This window comes from Salvelinus alpinus, chromosome 26 (genome assembly GCF_045679555.1).
Source record: "Salvelinus alpinus chromosome 26, SLU_Salpinus.1, whole genome shotgun sequence".
Lineage (NCBI taxonomy): Eukaryota > Metazoa > Chordata > Actinopteri > Salmoniformes > Salmonidae > Salvelinus > Salvelinus alpinus.
In genome coordinates this window covers 34,681,047-34,693,130 of record NC_092111.1, presented here as the reverse complement: position 1 = coordinate 34,693,130, position 12,084 = coordinate 34,681,047, and the positions used below count along the sequence as shown (strand labels likewise).

Here is a 12,084-nt window from a genome sequence, read left to right as displayed (position 1 = left end):
CCCTTCAGGTTCTAGATAGCACCTTTTTTTCTAAGAATGTAGGGAGCAGTGATTAGAGCAGCCGGGTCCACAGTACTGCCGAGTCCACAGTACTGCCGGATCCACAGTACTGCCGGGTCCACTGACAAAGTACTATAGCTTGTAAACAACTTCAGCAAACCAGAGGAGAGAAACTGCAATTCATTCTGTAGCCTGGAGATAACTATCAACAATAGACAATAACAACACTGAAATACATTTAAGAATCTAAATAAACTGCATCAACAAAATGTCATTTTGTTACGCACTTAAGAAGTGAAACAGTAAATATGATGACAGGTGGAGGTTCCTGCCAATAGAGCCACCGGTGGCACAGCGAAAAGGGTGATTTAACTACTGAGGGCGGTTTAAAGTGCACCCAGTGATGAAGAGCTTTGCCAGGCTCCGCCGACCGAGCAGAGAGCAGGGTAGATCTGACTCTCAAATAAGAGACCTAGAGACAGACATATGGACAGACAGACGGACAGACAGAAATCCCCCGCACGGCAGGCTACGTTGCAGCGTTTGTTTGTTTTCCGTGCTGAGCTGAGGGTGTGTGTGCATGTCTGTGAGTGAGTGAGTGAGTGAGTGAGTGAGTGAGTGAGTGAGTGAGTGAGTGAGTGAGTGAGTGAGTGAGTGAGTGAGTGAGTGAGTGAGAAGAAAGAGCGAGAGAGGGAGGGAGTAAAGTGCAGGAGAGTGAGTGAGAGTGAGAGGGGGGTTGTGTTTGTTTTGGTAAGTATGTCAATGTGTGCGTGTAGCCTACACGTAGGAGAGATAGATTATAATGGCATCATGTTTGTATTGGTGCATTCATTAAGCAGCGAAAGGAAATGCTCAGGACCCAGGTTGGGGAGTCAGTACTGCCCTGTAATACAGAATAGAAGACAGCCAGGACAGGGGAGTCAGTACTGCCCTGTAATACAGAATAGAAGACAGCCAGGACAGGGGAGTCAGTACTGTCCTGTAATACAGAATAGAAGAGAGCCAGGACAGGGGAGTCAGTACTGCCCTGTAATACAGAATAGAAGACAGCCAGGACAGGGGAGTCAGTACTGCCCTGTAATACAGAATAGAAGACAGCCGGGACAGGGGAGTCAGTACTGCCCTGTAATACAGAATAGAAGACAGCCGGGACAGGGGAGTCAGTACTGCCCTGTAATACAGAATAGAAGACAGCCGGGACAGGGGAGTCAGTACTGTCCTGTAATACAGAATAGAAGACAGCCAGGACAGGGGAGTCAGTACTGCCCTGTAATACAGAATAGAAGACAGCCAGGACAGGGGAGTCAGTACTGCCCTGTAATACAGAATAGAAGACAGCCAGGACAGGGGAGTCAGTACTGCCCTGTAATACAGAATAGAAGACAGCCAGGACAGGGGAGTCAGTACTGTCCTGTAATACAGAATAGAAGACAGCCAGGACAGGGGAGTCAGTACTGTCCTGTAATACAGAATAGAAGACAGCCAGGACAGGGGAGTCAGTACTGCCCTGTAATACAGAATAGAAGACAGCCAGGACAGGGGAGTCAGTACTGCCCTGTAATACAGAATAGAAGACAGCCAGGACAGGGGAGTCAGTACTGTCCTGTAATACAGAATAGAAGACAGCCAGTACAGGGGAGTCAGTACTGTCCTGTAATACAGAATAGAAGACAGCCAGGACAGGGGAGTCAGTACTGCCCTGTAATACAGAATAGAAGACAGCCGGGACAGGGGAGTCAGTACTGTCCTGTAATACAGAATAGAAGACAGCCAGGACAGGGGAGTCAGTACTGCCCTGTAATACAGAATAGAAGACAGCCAGGACAGGGGAGTCAGTACTGTCCTGTAATACAGAATAGAAGAGAGCCAGGACAAGAGCTAGCTCAGCAGTCACGCAGTATGAATCACACACAAACACACAAAGCTGTCTGTTCCCTCTTCTAAGCGCGTAGAACAGTAGTGTCATCAAGGTGCCTTGGAGGTCATTTGCACAGTGCCAGGTAAGATGATGTATTGTGTGTTAGCAGTGTGAATGAGAAGAGAGGGGCCGGACTCAGTTCTGATTGATTGATTCCGAGCTGGCTTCTAATGTAACAAGGACATTTTGTTTTATGCGGCATCCACTCTGCTCGCCTTTAAAACTGCATGAATCATACACACACACACACAGCTGTTAGTCAGCAGTGTTACATAATACTGCAGTAGTCAGTAGTCAGCCACATAGTCCTGGGACACTGCAGTAGAGGCGGAGGAAGAGAGGATTCTTCCTCCAACCAACCACAGCAGAGACATGGTGAATTTAACACAGACAGGTACAAAATAAGACAAAATTGAGTTGAGTTGTATGTTTGCAGATTATTAAAGGGATTATTAAAGGGATACTTTGGGATTTTGGCAATGAGACCCTTTATATACTTCCGCTAACGCGAGTTAGCACTGGCTTGTGAAATTACCTCCAACTTCCTTCATACTGGACACAGAGACATAAAAATGGTATCCACGACTTCATCTGACTCTGGGGAAGTAGATAAAGTGTCTCGTTGACAACATCCTTTTAACAAAATAAAATCAGATGGAAGATCACAAAAAAAATTGACATTTCTTACATTATACTGTAGTCTACATGGACTCCCTCACAATACATAACTATAAATTCCCTTCTTTTTTACAACTGGGAGTAAACCACAGCATCACAGATTCTATAATAAAATGAACTGCTGCAGATTCTGTGTCAACACAACAACACCACAACAACAACACCACCATCACAACAACACCATCACAACAACACCATCACAACAACACCACAACAATACCACCACCCAGTCACTACACCTCATTAAACATTCTCTATTAGAAGCTAGTCAGACAAATTAGGTTCCCAACGGGCTCCTGGAACGAAATAGGTCACAGTGTGGGTGTTTCCTGCTTTTGTGGGCACAGATGGCTCAAGGTTCGGAGACGGATGACGATGGCTATATTGAAATAATACAAACCCTAAATGAATAGCACTCGCTCTAGCCAAAGGCTCTGGGTTCACCCGGCACTGATTGTTTTGGGGAAGCTGATGAAAAGCCTCACAGGCCACGAAACAATGGAAGACAACCAGAGAGAATAAAGGTTGATTGTAAAGAGCGTGGTAATGTTTATGATATTAAAATAACAGAGGCCAACATGGACCATATACCATAAAGCACCTAAGCTTAATGGTTCCCATCACGGTTGAGGTTAATTCCATTTCAATTCCAGTCAATTCAGGAAGTACATTGAAATTCCAATTCCAATTCTATTCAATACTTTTCAATGAGGGAAAATGTGGAATTGGAATTTGGTTTACTTTCGGAATAGAAATGGAATTGACCCCAACCCCGGTTCCCATCCTTTTATTACCAATGGTTTTGTTTCTAGTTGGCCTGTTATAGTCAATCTATGTTCAACCCATCAGCTTCATGGTCACTGTGATGTCTAGGAATAATGCATAATGCATTTTATAGTCAAAAATGAGCTAAGCTCACACTGACAATTATTAAAAATCCATTATGAAAGAGTGTGTGTGTGTGTGTGTGTGTGAGAGACTCGGCTCTATCTGTGAGATGTGGCATACCCATGAGGCACGGCACAGTGATGTCTGGGGGCTGGCAGCAGGCTGGCAGCAGGCTGTGAGGTGTGTGTGTGTGTGTGTGTGTGTGTGTGTGTGTGTGTGTGTGTGTGTGTGTGTGTGTGTGTGTGTGTGTGTGTGTGCCTGCCTCAAAGCCTCTCTATCAGTAAGCTCCAGAGTCACGGAAGGTTCCTGCCCCCTGCCTGCCCACACACACTGCTTCCTGTGTGACATCACACACACACACTGCTTCCTGTGTGACATCACACACACACACTGCTTCCTGTGTGACATCACACACACACACACACTGCTTCCTGTGTGACATCACACACACACACACACTGCTTCCTGTATGACATGTAATAAGCTAAAGGGCCGATAGGACGACATGGGATGAGGCCAGCTCATATTGACAGAGTACTGGACAAATGAACGAGCACATGACATAACGCACACAGCTCATATCAGAGTGCTACATGTCATCTAGCTATCATATCACGTTAACGAAAGGAAAACGCCCTACAGCTTAATATGAATTAAAGCAGTTAGATCTGAAAGTGATGAGATGAATCTACCGCAAGTCCTCCGTCTCGTTGCCTGAGTTCAACTGTGAGCAGTCAGAGAAATGGCAACATCTCTCCTTGCTGTCTAACTGGCAGGGAAAGAGGGACAGAGAGCCGGCAGTAGTGGGTGCCCTGGGGGGGCCTGGGTGTATTTGTATGTGTGTGTGTGTGTGTGTGTGTGTGTGTGTGTGTGTGTGTGTGTGTGTGTGTGTGTGTGTGTGTGTGTGTGTGTGTGTGTGTGTGTGTGTGTGTGTGTGTGTGTGTGTGTGTGTGTGTCATAGCAGTATAGATTTCAGAGGTCTACTAGCAGTGCATTCATTAAACCCACAGTGGGATTTCACAGTGTGTAAGTCACAAGCTGTTCTTTGATCTGTGGCCACACCATAACATTGCTGAGATTGGCCATTGGACATATGCTATGCAATGTTCAGCTAGTTTAGAGGTAGGCAACTTGATGTTTTTGATTTAACTGAACTGGAAGACCAGGTGACCAGACCAAGTGATCAATTAGCAACTGCAGCACTCCAGGAACAGGGTTGCCTACCCCTGAGCTAAATGTCATCTAGCATTATTTATTGGAATCAACTGTGTAGTGCAAGGACAAAACCCAAAACGTGCACCCAGGGGGGCCACAGGACCGGGTTTGGGCAACCTTGATCTGGGCTATGTGACCCTACTTATACAATGTCCAACTGACAATATCCAACTAATTACTTTTTCTTCCCAGAATTCAATGTCCATCTAACAACGTCAAATGTCCAGCTATGCTACCCCACTGTTACAATGTCCAACTAACTTTTCCCCCAGAATTCAATATGCAAGGTATGCAGGAATGTTGGATGGGGAATGAGGACTAGTATTTTAACAGAGAACCACAACAACACAGACTTAAAATTCCACAAATTCCAGCCTCATTAGAAATGCCACCTGTCCAGTGTTCTTCCAGTTGGATCATCCCTCCCATCGTCAGCTGAGAGTTGGCTTTGCCGGTGACCTCACCCCCCAAAAATGATTCCACAGAGAAAAACAGGTGTGGGGGGGGGGGGGGGGGTTAAAAAATTTGCCAGCTCACACATTCCCACCTAGCGAACTTCTCAGTCTCCATCTCTTTGTGGTGATTCTTCTTATTCAGCATAGGGAAGTAAACACGGATGGACAAAATGGAAGCCTCCTCGCTGCCTTGCAAATAGTTGGCATTTCTGGCCAACATACCATAGGGTAGGGATGCCAGGGATTAGCCAGTGGCGTGGTGTTATAATCAATCATACGATATGCCTACCGTTAGTTCATCGGGCAGCAGGAAAACCTGCGAAGTTTGCATTTCGTTCGCACTGGGGATGGAAAATATTACAGACACACAGCCTAGATGACAGGGTGTAATCAAATATTTAGCCTCAATTGAAGCATGCACTGTAGCATACTCTGTAGCATGGTGATAGTACTCATAAATCACATGTCCTACTGCAGCTATTACGAAATAGTAAAAACCTATAAATAGGCAGGTTTGACTGTCCATGTAGCATATATCAGTGGACAGTCAAACGTGCCTTTGTAACCAATGTGAAATGGCTGGCTAGTTAGCGGTGCGCGCTAGTGGCATTTCATATCGGTAACGTCACTCGCTCCGAGACCTTGAAGTAGTTGTTTCCCTTAGGGATTTTTCTTAACGTTAAGGATCTCAAATTTTGTTTTAACGTTTAAACATTCACACCCTTAACTCCTCCCTGTAATAACACTAAAGGCACATAACCTGGATCCACCTAAACCTACACCCAGCCTTCCAACATCCAAACATAACCTGGATCCACCTAAACCTACACCCAGCCTTCCAACATCCAAACATAACCTGGATCCACCTAAACCTACACCCAGCCTTCCAACATCCAAACATAACCTGGATCCACCTAAACCTACACCCAGCCTTCCAACATCCAAACATAACCTGGATCCACCTAAACCTACACCCAGCCTTCCAACATCCAAACATAACCTGGATCCACCTAAACCTACACCCAGCCTTCCAACATCCAAACATAACCTGGATCCACCTAAACCTACACCCAGCCTTCCAACATCCAAACATAACCTGGATCCACCTAAACCTACACCCAGCCTTCCAACATCCAAACATAACCTGGATCCACCTAAACCTACACCCAGCCTTCCAACATCCAAACATAACCTGGATCCACCTAAACCTACACCCAGCCTTCCAACATCCAAACATAACCTGGATCCATCTAAACCTACACCCAGCCTTCCAACATCCAAACATAACCTGGATCCACCTAAACCTACACCCAGCCTTCCAACATCCAAACATAACCTGGATCCATCTAAACCTACACCCAGCCTTCCAACATCCAAACATAACCTGGATCCACCTAAACCTACACCCAGCCATCCAACATCCAAACATAACCTGGATCCACCTAAACCTACACCCAGCCTTCCAACATCCAAACATAACCTGGATCCACCTAAACCTACACCCAGCCTTCCAACATCCAAACATAACCTGGATCCACCTAAACCTACACCCAGCCTTCCAACATCCAAACATAACCTGGATCCACCTAAACCTACACCCAGCCTTCCAACATCCAAACATAACCTGGATCCACCTAAACCTACACCCAGCCTTCCAACATCCAAACATAACCTGGATCCATCTAAACCTACACCCAGCCTTCCAACATCCAAACATAACCTGGATCCATCTAAACCTACACCCAGCCTTCCAACATCCAAACATAACCTGGATCCACCTAAACCCAGCCTTCCAACATCCAAACATAACCTGGATCCACCTAAACCTACACCCAGCCTTCCAACATCCAAACATAACCTGGATCCATCTAAACCTACACCCAGCCTTCCAACATCCAAACATAACCTGGATCCATCTAAACCTACACCCAGCCTTCCAACATCCAAACACCGTCTAACAAGCCTGGCTTTCTGTCGATTAGAGCAAATCCACAACCTTAGTCATGAGTTTATACAACAGTAGGACTAGATTAACCTTAGTCATGAGTTTATTTAACAGTAGGACTAGATTAACCTTAGTCATGAGTTTATTTAACAGTAGGACTAGATTGACCTTAGTCATTAGTTTATTTAACAGTAGGACTAGATTAACCTTAGTCATAAATTTATACAACAGTAGGACTAGATTAACCTTAGTCATGAGTTTATACAACAGTAGGACTAGATTAACCTTAGTCATGAGTTTATTTAACAGTAGGACTAGATTAACCTTAGTCATGAGTTTATACAACAGTAGGACTAGATTAACCTTAGTCATGAGTTTATTTAACAGTAGGACTAGATCAACCTAAATCATGAGTTTATATTACAGAACGGTCTAGAGTAACCTTAGTCATGAGGGCAGCTGTCATGTAAACTGGTATTATTCATATATAATGTTAGACAGAGAGAGAGAGAGAGAGAGAGAGAGACAGAGACAGAGACAGAGAGATATCGAGAGAGAGAGAGAGAGAGAGAGAGAGAGAGAGAGAGAGAGAGAGAGAGAGAGAGAGAGAGAGAGAGAGAGAGAGAGACAGAGACAGGGACACAGAGAGACAGAGAGACAGCGAGAGAGAGAGAGAGAGAGAGAGAGAGAAATATCGAGAGAGAGAGAGAGAGAGACAGAGAGGGAGAGAGAATTCAATATTAGGAAGGTGTTCATAATGTTTGGTATACTCAGTGTATATTGTCTAGTTCCCATACATTGTCTGGTGCTGGTACAATGCCATTCGCTCTAGGCCTATTCAGGTAGACAGTTATACTTATAACCTACTAAATTCCCATGCACTGTGTAGTTCTCATATATCATGTGGTTCAGATGTTCTGAGCTAGGCTTATTCATCTAAACAAATGTCACATTTTTGGTCGTTACCCTTGTGTGAAGAAAAGAATAAACAATGAGTGTGGTTGAAAAATGAGCAAAAAGCCCTGATACGGGGCTATTATTCTCCTGAGATTGTGTTCCCACGTTTATGAGCCATGAGTGGGTTCCTGTTGGGGAAAGCCACAACTCTGTAGAGGAGCCAGCCAAACATTCACAGGAGACTCAGACCATTACGTTCTCAGTGGTATTGCGAATGGAACAGTGGAACACAATCTTATATATATATATATATATTATTTACATTTTTTTGTTTTTGTTACATAAACCTTGCGTGCTACCTCTTAGCGTTGCTTATGTCACATCTGTCCATCACTCCCTCTTACCAACCCTCCGCCCATAGGAGACACCTTATCCCCATAGGAGACACCTTATCCCCATAGGAGACACCTTTTCCCCATAGGAGACACCTTTTCCCCATAGGAGACACCTTTTCCCCATAGGAGACACCTTATCCCCATAGGAGACACCTTTTCCCCATAGGAGACACCTTTTCCCCATAGGAGACACCTTTTCCCCATAGGAGACACCTTTTCCCCATAGGAGACACCTTTTCCCCATAGGAGACACCTTTTCCCCATAGGAGACACCTTTTCCCCATAGGAGACACCTTATCCCCATAGGAGACACCTTTTCCCCATAGGAGACACCTTTTCCCCATAGGAGACACCTTTTCCCCATAGGAGACACCTTATCCCCATAGGAGACACCTTATCCCCATAGGAGACACCTTTTCCCCATAGGAGACACCTTTTCCCCATAGGAGACACCTTTTCCCCATAGGAGACACCTTTTCCCCATAGGAGACACCTTTTTGGTTCCAGGTAGAACCCCCAGTTGAAAGAAGAACTATTTTAGGTTCTAGATAACATCTTTCTTTTAAGAGTGTACTAAGGCGAGACCTCAAACGGTGACATAATCAGAACGCTGAACAGCAATGACAACCACCAGAGAGACCAAGGAAATGAGGCGTCTCAAGCCGAATCAGTTCAGTTCACTTGAATCTGACCCTGACTGTCACCATCCTACAATGATGTTTGTTTACATATAATTGTATTTGAACAGCTCTAGTGGAAAATACCATTACCCTTCTCTACTCTAGGCTGTGTCAACAAACATCCCCTACGTGAGCTGCCTGTTGACGGCTCAACATGACGGGCTCATCAGGCTAGGTTAAAATAAACGTTCAATAACAACAAAAGAAAAGTGCAGTTACACAGTGAGTCGCCATCCTAACCTGCACATCAAGAACAATACTGCTGCTCTCTGTGTTTCCCAAGATGTTCGGAGGAAACTGATGGTCAGAATGCAGGGCACTGGGTTTCTAGGTTAGGCCTATTCCCTGGGGGACCTATTTAGTCTAACTAGTCGCCTATGTCTTCATATTGCTATAGGAGACAAGTAACTTCTTCTTTAACGTTCAAAAGTAGTGCATTATATTGGGCACTATACAGTATAGGGAATAGTGTGTATGATAATGTACAATGGTATATATAGAATTTTACCAAGGGTAGGAATTTGGGTTGTCACTCTGCCAAAACACAGTGATAGCTTGTGACGACAGAGGCCTACTTTACGTCAAAGGAGAGAACGAAGAGACGTTTCAACAGACTGTAATGGACGGCATTGTCTCACCTTATGATGAACACAATCAGACAATACTGAAGTCAAACGCTAAGTCACTTCCACAGGGGTGTTTCCCTGGACTGGACTCTGCTCCAGTACCATGCCCTTCTTAGGTAACCCAGAGCACGCGATGTCACCCACACCATCATTGAAACTCAGTCTGTCTGAGTGAGGAGGTAGGTCTATAGGCCCTGGTCAAATGTAGTGCACTATAAAGTAAATAGCCTGAGAATGGGTGCAGGGAACACATGGAGTTGTAAACTCAGTCAGAGCTCTGAGCAGAGAATGTCTCTCTCTCCCTCACTCCACACATCTCTCCCTTTACTCCCCCCCCACCCCCTCTGTGAGGTGGGTTGACGTGAGAGCGGTGAGGTAGGTAGGATGTCTTTGAGGCCAGGATGGATTGTGGTGTCTCCGAGAGCTGTAATCACCCAGAGCACGCGATGTCACCCACACCATCATTGAAACTCAGTCTGTCTGAGTGAGGAGGTAGGTCTATAGGCCCTGGTCAAATGTAGTGCACTATAAAGTAAATAGCCTGAGAATGGGTGCAGGGAACACATGGAGTTGTAAACTCAGTCAGAGCTCTGAGCAGAGAATGTCTCTCTCTCCCTCACTCCACACATCTCTCCCTTTACTCCCCCCCCACCCCCTCTGTGAGGTGGGTTGACGTGAGAGCGGTGAGGTAGGTAGGATGTCTTTGAGGCCAGGATGGATTGTGGTGTCTCCGAGAGCTGTAATCACCAAGCAGACGCAACAGCAAATTTAGAGGCAAGGACAGCCAGAGACAGCTAGCTAGCTAGACCTTCAAAACACTGGAATCAAAACTGACGTCAGACAGAGATGGCTGGATGAACTCAAATGATGATTTAATGGCATTAATAACAGAACAGCTATCCTAATGGAAACACAGCCCCTCTTCACTAGATCTGAAAAAGTCTTTGTTCGGTGATTTTTATCCACAGCTGTAGTCGACTGAGCTATCATTAGTCAAGAAGAACACTGGTGTATCAGCGCATCCCCCAGCATCCCCCACGTGGTTATTCTAATCCTCTGCTAAGTCGCATCCAGTGTCTCTATACTTTGCTGCCGCCACGACCCCGGGCCAGTCAAACAGTATGATTTACTGTTTATAGTCGCGAGATAACATCCAATCAGATTGACTGTAAAAGGACTGGAGTCTTGTCTTTCCTAGGCAGGCCTGTTATTAGGGCTGTGGCTGTGACAGGAACACTGAAGAGCAGGAAGGACCTTGAATTCTTATCCAATGTGTTTACGATGGATGTTTGGATATGTTGTGGGGATATGTTGTGTTGATATATCATGTGGGGATATAGATATGGGGATATGTTGTGTTGATATATATGTGGGGATATGATGTGGGGATATGTTGTGTTGATATGTTGTGTTGATATAGATGTGTTGATATAGATATGGGGATATGTTGTGTTGATATAGATGTGGGGATATGATGTGTTGATATAGATGTGGGGATATGATGTGTTGATATAGATGTGGGGATATGATGTGGGGATATAGATGTGGGGATATAGATGTGGGGATATGTTGTGTTGATATAGATTTGGGGATATGTTGTGTTGATATAGATGTGGGGATATGTTGTGTTGATATAGATGTGGGGATATGATGTTGGGATTGATATAGATGTGGGGATATGTTGTGTTGATATAGATGTGGGGATATGATGTGGGGATATGATGTGGGGATATAGATGTGGGGATATAGATGTGGGGATATGTTGTGTTGATATAGATGTGGGGATATGTTGTGTTGATATAGATGTGGGGATATGTTGTGCTGATATAGATATGGGGATATGTTGTGTTGATATAGATGTGGGGATATGTTGTGTTGATATAGATGTGGGGATATGTTGTGTTGATATAGATGTGGGGATATGTTGTGCTGATATAGATATGGGGATATGTTGTGTTGATATAGATGTGGGGATATGTTGTGTGGATATAGATGTGGGGATATGTTGTGTTGATATAGATGTGGGGATATGTTGTGTTGATATAGATGTGGGGATATGTTGTGTTGATATAGATGTGGGGATATGATGTGTTGATATAGATGTGTTGATATAGATGTGGGGATATGTTGTGTTGATATAGATGTGGGGATATGTTGTGTTGTTATAGATGTGGGGATATGATGTGGGGATATGATGTGTTGATATAGATGTGGGGATATGATGTGTTGATATAGATGTGGGGATATGATGTGTTGATATAGATGTGGGGATATGTTGTGTTGATATAGATGTGGGGATATGATGTGGGGATATGTTGTGTTGATATAGATGTGGGGATATGTTGTGTTGATATAGATGTGGGGATATGTTGTGTGGATATAGATGT

General features: G+C 44.6%; 1 protein-coding gene across 1 annotated transcript in view; it reads right to left on the bottom strand.

Moving 5' to 3' along the window:
• LOC139555234 (solute carrier family 45 member 4-like) overlaps positions 1-12,084 on the bottom strand; it is a 65,192-nt gene that overhangs the window by 33,466 nt on the left and 19,642 nt on the right. The gene's annotated exons all lie outside the window — the stretch shown is intronic.